The following is a 9600-nucleotide window of genomic DNA, read 5'->3' as shown; positions in this document are numbered from 1 at the left end:
TCAAATATTCTTATATTTACCCAATTTACTCAAATATTCTTATATTTACCCAATTAATATTATTTTATCTACTTATGTATATTTTATATACATATATTTTATATACTTATGTGTATATTACATGTAATCGCCCTTTAAATCCAATAGTATGATTGATTGCAGGATGCATTAACTGAAAAACATTTTCTTAATGTGGGACTTTTTCTTTTCAATCACAGTTTATATTTAATATGTACATAGCTTTAATTTTTTGTAGCTCTCTTTTCTGTCTCTGTTACTTTTGTTAAAATTCAAGCAATAGAATTCTAGAACTTTCATATCAAAAACATATCATATTATTTATTCCTTAACTTTCATTTCACAGGCTAGATAATTAGGGTTCAGAGATACAGTCAAAGACTGGCAGTAAAGATCAACAGTATATTCCTAAAAAATAAGTACTGGGGATCTAATCTCCTTCGTTCTTATTTTTATAATCTAAGCCATAATATTGGCAATGAGCAAATAATAATCTTAAACTAAATTGTTTCTTCTGCGTTTAGTGCTCTAGTTTTTCAAATTGCTCATTGCTTCTCTGATGAACAGCCCTTTAAAAAGAGGTGACATGGAGTTAAGATATAAAAGAAGTCAGAATTAGTATATACATCTCCAAGCTATCTGTCACTTCTTTCTTAACCCAGACTGATCGATCGGTTGATTGATATAACCCAGCACTATGCATTCCTGATGCCTATTTGAATCAATTCCTGTTTCAGATTACTAATTGGCCTGCTTCCTTTTCCTAATTGCACTTTGTGAGGACTACTCTAGGCAACCAGCTTTGTGAGCTCATTAACAGCTTTGTTCAACCTCAGGGAGGTTAAGGCACTCACTCAAGGTCACACACCTAGTTAATAGGGAGTCTAGCTTCAAACCCACATCTGACTGAATCTAATTCCACCTACAGCTTTGAAGGCTCGGAAAACATAACTGCTCGAAAAACTGAGTTAACTCTATGAGTGCCAGGACAAAAGCTTAGAATTTGGAAATGAAACAACGAATAAGTAGATATTTTGCTCTCGTTTGTTATTTTTTTACTTTATTTTCCAAATATGTTTAGGTTAAAGAAAAGAACATGGGATTTAGAGTTAAATAGGCGGGTGTTTTGATTCTACCCTTGCTGACCCTGTGACCTTTGGTAAGTGTTTAAACTCTCATAGCTTCAGTATTTTCTCTACTCTGATATACACGTGGGTTCTTTGTACATAATATGTTCTCCATAAATGTTATATAAATGGCTTCATAAGAAAATGAATAATGTACCTAATTATAGCTACAGCTTCGCAAATTCAGTGCATTTAACAACAATGATAATCAACTTACACAAGCACAAATTAAAGTAACCCTCCTTCAGGGTTTCTAATATATTCTAGTTTATAGGTACATGTACTGTTTCTACTTATCAAGGCTTGAAACTTAAGTGTTGAATTCTTAGTCTTCAATGCTATGACATTTGGGCAACGAACAGATTTTGATAATTGTACCCATACCCCCACAATATCTTTCATATGTACCTGCTCCTTGCTTTCCATTCTCATTCCATTTCTGCTGATGTATTGCAGTGATTCTTATAATCATTCACAAAAGTTTACTGACAGCTCACTATGCTCTTGTTGAGAAAAATATTCCCTACCTGCACTTTTCTAATTTGTCTTGAGTCTTAAGTTTTAGAGGTTACATTTTTTGAAGTAAAGATTCTCTTTTGCCATTTGTTGTTATTGTTTTTAGATAATTTTTGTCAGAAACTGATGTCATTTGAATAACTCTTTACTGACACAGGACTTCCTTCCTTCCCTCCTTCCTTCCTTCCTTCCCTCCTTCCTTCCTTCCTCCCTCCCTCCCTCTCTCTCTCCCTACTTTCCTTCCTTCCTTCCTTCTTTTTTTTCTCCGAGTCTTGCTTTGTCACCCAGGTGAAGTGGTGCAATCTTGGCTCATTGCAACCTCCACCTCCTGGGTTCAAGTGATTCTCCTGCTTCAGCCTTCCTAGTAGCTGGGACTACAGGTGCTCACCACCATGCCTAGCTGATTTTTGTATTTTTTTTTTTTTCAGTAGAGACAGGGTTTTGCCCGCGGTGAGGTGTTTGGCCAGGCTGATCTCAAATACCTCATGTCAGGTGATCTGCCTGCCTCAGCCTCCCAAAGTGCTGGGATTACAGGCGTGAGCCACTGTGCCCAGCCTGACATAGGACTTCTATGTCTCATAAATATTTCTGTTCTTTATCTTATGGTTTAAAGATTATTCTAGTCAAGATATATATTCTGGATATAGTTAAAATCATTAACTTTTCCTTAAAATTTTGTAAAGTTTGAATCATATTTGACTTAACCTTTACATAATGTTTTGTTTTAGTCATGTACATTTATTTGCCAAGTGTTTCTACTCAAAGACAGTTCCCTCTTCTTCACCACCATCTATTGTGATCCATTATAGCATGGTTGCTACAACCATGTTGGTTTTTATTGCATATGTTTTCTTTATATCTTTATTTTATTAATTCATGATTATGAAGCCATGAATTTTCTTGGCAATTTCTTATTAGACCTGAACTAGTTCTTTGTCCTTTCAAAGTCCCAGAGAACACTAGAAATACCGAGTTACTGTTGACTTTCCAGTACCTTCAGAAAATAAATAGCACACTGTTTCTTTTGTTGTTTTTTAAGGTAGGTATTTATCAAAATCATCAGTAAACATGATTTTGACAAACATACATTTATGCTTACTCACTACTTTCTTTATCATTTTCCTATCTTACCCCGATCTAAATGGTAAGACTCTAGAACAAACGTTGTGCCCCCTTCATCATCTGGATCCTTATAAAATAATTTGACCCATGAAATCTTATCTCTTTTGCTCACAAACTTCATAAGCGAAAAATGAACTTATGTTTTTGTTTTTGTTTTTGTTTTTTTGAGAAGGAGTCTAACTCTGTCACCCAGGCTGGAGTGCAGTGGTGTGATCTCTGCTGGGATTACAGGCGTGTGCCACCATGGCAGGCCAAGTTTTGTGTTTTTAGCAGAGAAGGGCTTTCACCATGTTGGCCAGGCTGCTGTCGAACTTCTGTCCTCAAGTGATCCATCCACCTTGGCCTCCCAAAATGCTGGGATTACAAGCCTGAGCCACCGCACCTGGCCAGGTTTATACTCTTTTATGAGAGACGGCCGTAGACCCCTCTATTCTCTCCAGTGATCTGAGATACTTCCTTCTCAGGCCTTCGATAATCTTTAGTTTTGAGTGTGAGCTGAGGAGAACAGGAAGTTAAGGAAGGTTTGTATCTAAGACATGCATTATCTGATTTTCCACCATTTCTTATACTGATATTTTAGGTACAATCATAAATTATCAAATGCTACCTTGCTTTTCTTTGTGACCAACCATTTTGTTTTTTCTCTCCCCAGGGATATTTCTAAATAATTGAGGGTTGTGGCCTACAATTCTGTTTTTCCTAGTTTTCCCCCATCCAATAATGTTATTTAATTGCCTTAATTAATAACTGCTTTGTTTTGACCAGTGCAATGACCAGTATGATTCTGAATATATACATAGTTCCAAAATAGCATTAATAGGTATTGGATCTTTAAACAATTAATCTTTTTTTTCTCTCATTTCTGTTGAAGAGGTTGCTAGACAAAGTTGTAAAAGAGGTTCTGTGATAATCTCCTTGACAACAAAATATGTTCAATGGATATCTATGAGCCTAGAGAAATATGTATCCTGGATTGTAGTTCTCAAAAAAAAAAAATGCTGACCAAAGCATTTAGTATACATATGCCCTGCTGCTTTAATTCTTTTGTGAGTTCTCATACAGTTTGTAAAGTTTCCTGTATTGTATGTATATAATAAATTTTAATGAAAACCTGAAGCAATATTTGATTGCCCTAAATTTATCCTTCCATATGATCCAGGTTGTTCCTTGGATATTTATAATTCCGGAACTAGAATTTATAACACATACATCAGTCTCAACCGTTTCTATTTTCTCCTGTGCATCCTCTGAGTGCAAGAATACCAGTATCTAAATATAATCCTCAGTGCTCCATTTCAGCCAAGTCCTTTGCAGAGAAATATTAGCTCTCACATAAGCCTTTTTTAAAAATCTTGTTATTCTTCACAGTGTGATGGTTCTCCCTGTCAGTGAATAGATCTTCATTTAGGAATTCACTATGTTATGATTTTTGTCCCTTAAATTTAGGCACAGTTTATAATAACACTGAAGATGAGTTTATTCTTTAAAAGAATAATGGAACATAATAAATTTATTCACATTTATTCACATAAAATAACTCTGCATGCCTTGTGGGTTTATGTTGTGTTATATTTTTTCAAGTGTTCCTATGTGTGTTCATGGGAAAATCTAGAGCTGCCTGCCCTGTTTTGACTCACAGAGCAAAGAGAATAGCAAGTGAAAAAAAAGTAATTCCTAATTTTACATATAATAGTGTTCATTATTCACAATGATTAAAAGGAGGGTTTTTCATAGTTACTAAACATCTCACAAATACACATGTGAATACAAGTATTTTAGTTGTTCATTTTCCTCACTATCTTAGATATGTGTCTTGTGTAAGACAGATAACATGATTGTTCAGCCCTCACTCTTTCAGTGTGAGTGTTTTCAGGTTCGCCTTCTTGGTTTTTATTTGAAGGTAGGCTAGGCCTTAGGCCATTTCAAGTCTGCTCTACCTGTTCTCCTTCTGGGACCCAGACTTAAGAAGCAGTATCACTTTTGCAATGTGTTTGTCTCATGGTGGAAAGTGAGCATGCAAAAAGTTCAGTAGAAGCTTTTGATGTTTCTTAAAACATCAGCCTGAAACACTTATACTGCCACTTTTCTTTCTTTCATATTCCATTGGTCTAAGAAGGCTAAACCCCAAGTGAAGTGACCAGTGATAAATGCTCAGGTGACTGTAACAGAAGCCAAAGCAATGCCATATGACAAAGTCATTGGATGTTCATTCGTTTTCCAAGAAAGGGGTAAAAGGTAGGAAACCATAATATAATATCTAAAAGACGGATAAGGTAGAGAGGCTTGCCATAAATATTTAACCTGAACAAAATAAACGCCACTTAAATAGCACTCATTGTTATTTAAGGACTCTGCCTTTTCTTTTCTCTTGTTGTATTCTCCATTAGCAGTGAAGCATTCTTTTAGAGTCATAGTGGAGGTAAATAGATGAGGTTATTAAATGAAGGTTGTCATCTCTCCCACATTGTTACACCATTTCTGGATTCAGAATGTCACATTCCTATATCACATTACCCACCCTTAAGCAAAACATGCATAGGATGAAGAATGACATAATGCCTTTCTTGGCTTAAGGGCACCTTGACTAAATGACACAAATATGTTTAATTTTCCCCCTAATTTTGTGTTCTAGGGTATTTTATAACCAGTGTCAACTCATTATATTCTATAAAGATTAAAATTAAGATTTCCTTTGGTTATATGCAAGAAGAACAATTGGGAAAGGGGAATGTGTGCCTATTTTCAGACACATCTATATTAAGAAAAAACACAATTTAAATTGATTCTCTTAAAATCGTTCAAGCCTGTACAGTCCCTGGAAAGTTTTTGAACATTTTTAAGGGGTCCAGTCTGAAAACCAATTAAATATGTTATATTGAGCAATTAATTGGAAAGTGAAAAACTATGATCCTCACAAGTAGATGCTTAAAAATAGTTAACACATGTCAACATTAATTTGTGATTTAAGGAGAATGTAGGAAAAAGATATGAAATATGTTTAACTTAAGAAATGACATAAATTGAAAATAAACAGTATATTTAGCATCGAAGTGAACTGAAATTAAAATAGGAAGAAAATAGCCCTTTTCACCATGCATATTCAAACTTTAATTAGAGGCCCTGGGCTATGCAATAAAATCAAAGACAATGTAAAAATCATAATAATTCATAAAAATGAATAAAAACATATTTAATTTTAATTGACTTAAGTGACTACATAGAAAATCCTGAAACTCCCATATATAAGCAATTTAAATTAATAAGAATATTAATCATATTTGTTAGATAAAAATTATCATATAAAATAAATATTGCTCTTTGATTACAGACAATGATCCCATTCAAAATGGATAACAAAATCAATAATAGCTAAGAATAAACCTAACAAAAGGCACACAAAGCTTCTTAGGAGATGGTTCCGAAATAATAAAAAGATATAAAAGGCAGTCTTATCGTTCATGGACTGAAATACACAATGATATAATACAGTCTCCCACCTCCTAGATTAATCTCTCAAAGTGTTAAGACTTTTCCTAGCAGAAATATACTATAAAATTATAAAAATGAAGATGGTTCAGTATTGCTGAGGGGTAGAAACATCAGTCAATGCAACAGAAACTACATTTTAAATTAGACCAACCATATATAGAAAATTTGATAAAGGGCAGCAGAGGTATTATAAGTAATTAAGGAAGAGTTAAACTAGATCAATTAGGATATAAAAAATGTATGGTTTTACACAATAGGCAATGTCATAAAGAAATTGTAAGCAAACATACCCTGGAAGATGATATAACACATAAAACTAGCAAATATTAATATCCAAAATGTTTACACATTAAACTCATTTAAACCATTAAATTTCCAATTATTATTATTATTTTTTAAGAATGAAAAATTTCCAATTATTTTTAAGACATGGAGTCTTTCTCTGTATCCCAGGCTGGAGTGCAGTGGCAAGATCATAGCTCATTGCAGCCTCAAACTCCTTGGCCCAAGCCATCCTCCTGCCTCTGCCTCCTAAATAACTGAAACTACAGGAGTGAGTCACTGTAACCAGCTTCAAAAATTTTGATTCATAGCCAAGGTTACCCAAGCAGTTCCCAAATAATAGCCAAAATAGTGACAAAATTTTTCTGGTACATAATTTAAAAAAACAAAGACTGCAAAACCAAAATGACTAAAATCTACTTTTGCCTTAGAAAAAGGAAACAAGCATGGACCTATCAGTTTTTTATTTTATTCTGTCTACAACAACATTGTAATATGGCAATTCATAAACATAAATATCTTACTATAGTTTGTATTAAAGCAAATTTTAATTATTATCAAATAAGACACTGTGAAATTTAAAAATTCTAAGTATATGACAGAAATCAAAAGTTCTTAATTGAAAGACTTTTCCACTGTTTAATATTTTATAGCTGTTATGCAAACATACTCTTGACAAAGAAACAGTTCCATGTACTTTCACAATTTGTTTTCTATATGTCATTGTACTATTTCTCTCTTCAAAATACATATGAAGGAGTTGAAAATATGGAACAAACAAATTCTAAAAAATAATACTATAGAATTTTATCAATCATCCTGCCTTCCAGTAGCACGCCCTCTTAGAATGTTTAAAATTGCCATTGGTCGTCCCTCTAGTTCTGATTTCCTCAGAACTTCCCTGCCCTAAAGCAGATATCCAGAAGCCATTAGTTCATGGCTTTAGCCTTGCCCAGGACCTGGACAAATAAGCACCAAGAAATTCTAAGTATTTAGATTTGTATCCTTGCTGACAGGTAAGGCTTGAAAATATTCTGCAGCCTAGCCATATAATCTGAAGTGCTAGCATCAAGTTTACAGAGGCCCCATTATGGCATATGCTGCAGTATCCCACCTGTACTCCGTTCTTTATTTTATTTTTGTTTTCATCTACAATATTAGGATTTTGTTTGCAATTTGATCTAATTTCCTATTGTATCTGTAACCTACCCTGAGCCACAATTCATTTTGTGAATCTCTACGTCCTTCATGGACAGTAAAATTTGCATTTGATTGCTTGCCTTGAACATGAACTCTAATTTAACATGAATGAACATTCTTGCCAAACCACTCTTTGGTGAGTATGCCTTCTGAGACTGCTGTTCTCATAGAGCAGAAGGTCACCAAACTATACAAAGTGATTAAACCCAACTTTTGAAAACCACATTTTGGAGCTTACATCTTCCTCTGTAGAGTTGAACATTTCTTCCCCTTCTCTATTTTCTGGCTTATTCCTATTTCTGGTAGATAAACCACCATGAAGGTCTCATCCCATCAGACAAAAGGGTCCATGTGAGCTTTGAATTAATGCTTTTTTAGAGCCAATAGATTACAAAACTGTGGTCAATGGTATCAAAGAATGCACCTAAAAATCAGTAACTGATCATTTTTCTCAGCAAATTGCTGTGGAGATTCTGAGAGCTTTATTCATAAATGCTTGTGTGTATTAGTCCAGTGGAATAAGCATCAGTTTAAAACCTAACAGTTCATGACCAGTTTAAAACCTGTTTGTGATCTTATGGAAGTGACATTCTGAGCCCCATATTTATTTTCTGTAAAATATAGTAATTAAGACACTAGCTTTCTTATATTGCTACAGAAATCAAGAACATTTGAACATTTATAGTGTTAAGTTCTTTGCAGATGTTATAAAAATTATCCAGTACTTTGATGAATTAAATGCAATATTTAGCCCACTTTCCTGCTTAAAACTCCAATCAAAATTTTAAACTGTATTTTATAATACAATTTTATATGAAATTAAATATTCTATTGTTTTATTTAAATATTTAGGGGAAGTCAGGTTACTTCACATATGAAACAGCTTGATGCAAATGTGTTACCAAAATGAATCATATTAAAAACCTAAGCTCACCATAAGGGTGAAACAGACCGGCTATCTTTCAACTACACTTGTCAGTACCAGTTAGCACAGAAATATTGAACATTAGCAGATTCTTGTGGCTCTAGTGGATGTTATCAGCCTGTAGGCCAATCTGGAGAAAAATAAAAGACAGCATTTATTTTTTCATTTAACAAATATTTATTGAGCAGTTGCCATGTGCAAAGCTCTGTTTTAGACAATGGGAATAGAGCAGGAAACAAACCAAATAATGTTTCTGCCCTCAAGATACATGAGTAACTCAAGAGACATAAACACTTGGACAAATAAATGTTATGGTCGACCTTTGTTAAAGGGTCACAAATTCCATTTCCCTGTTCTGAGTACACAGCATAGAGACTTAGATTTTCCAGCCTTCCTTTCAGTTACAATGGGAGTTACAATGGGACTGGATTTTGGCTAATGGAAAGAATTGATATATGCCACTCCTAAACCTAGCCATGACAAGCCCTGCATTGTTTCTCTCTCTCTGCACTAATTTACTGGCTTACTGCTGAGGATGCTCTAAAAAATGGCAATGGCAGGGCACAGAATTGAAGGATTTATGAGCCAACAGTCACTGCTTGGAGCAGACCCTCTAACAAGAGTCAGAAGCGTAATGTGAGCAAGAAATCTACTTTTACTTGACTTAACCAGGATTTTTTTTTTTTTTTTTTTTTTTTTTGCGGGTGGGGAGGCAGTGTAGATTGTTACAGAAGCTGGAGTTCATTCCACTCACTAATGCAAATGTGTAACTTACTGAAAGGTAGTTACAGATACTTAAAAATTAAGAGAAGAGGATGTATAGAGGAAGGCCATGATATTCTAGATAATACAATTAGGAAAGGCTTTTGTCTTTTGTTGAAGGCTGAACAAAGAGGTGAAGAAAGAAACCATGTAAATATT

The 9600-nt window shown here is 34.2% G+C and overlaps 1 long non-coding RNA gene across 2 annotated transcripts in view; it reads left to right on the top strand.

Moving 5' to 3' along the window:
* The first annotated feature begins 888 nt into the window (after positions 1-888).
* Positions 889-9600, top strand: part of LOC112136062 (uncharacterized) — a 31430-nt gene continuing 22718 nt past the window's right edge. For both annotated transcript variants that reach the window (XR_008512931.2, XR_002917264.3), the window contains exon 1: positions 889-1177. This is a non-coding gene — a long non-coding RNA (uncharacterized LOC112136062). The remainder of the gene's footprint in view (positions 1178-9600) is intronic.

The sequence above is a fragment of the Pongo abelii genome, chromosome 14, assembly GCF_028885655.2.
Source record: "Pongo abelii isolate AG06213 chromosome 14, NHGRI_mPonAbe1-v2.0_pri, whole genome shotgun sequence".
In the NCBI taxonomy this organism is placed as follows: Eukaryota; Metazoa; Chordata; class Mammalia; order Primates; family Hominidae; genus Pongo; species Pongo abelii.
Note: the sequence above shows the minus strand (reverse complement) of the source record. Positions and strands in the feature narration are given on the sequence as shown.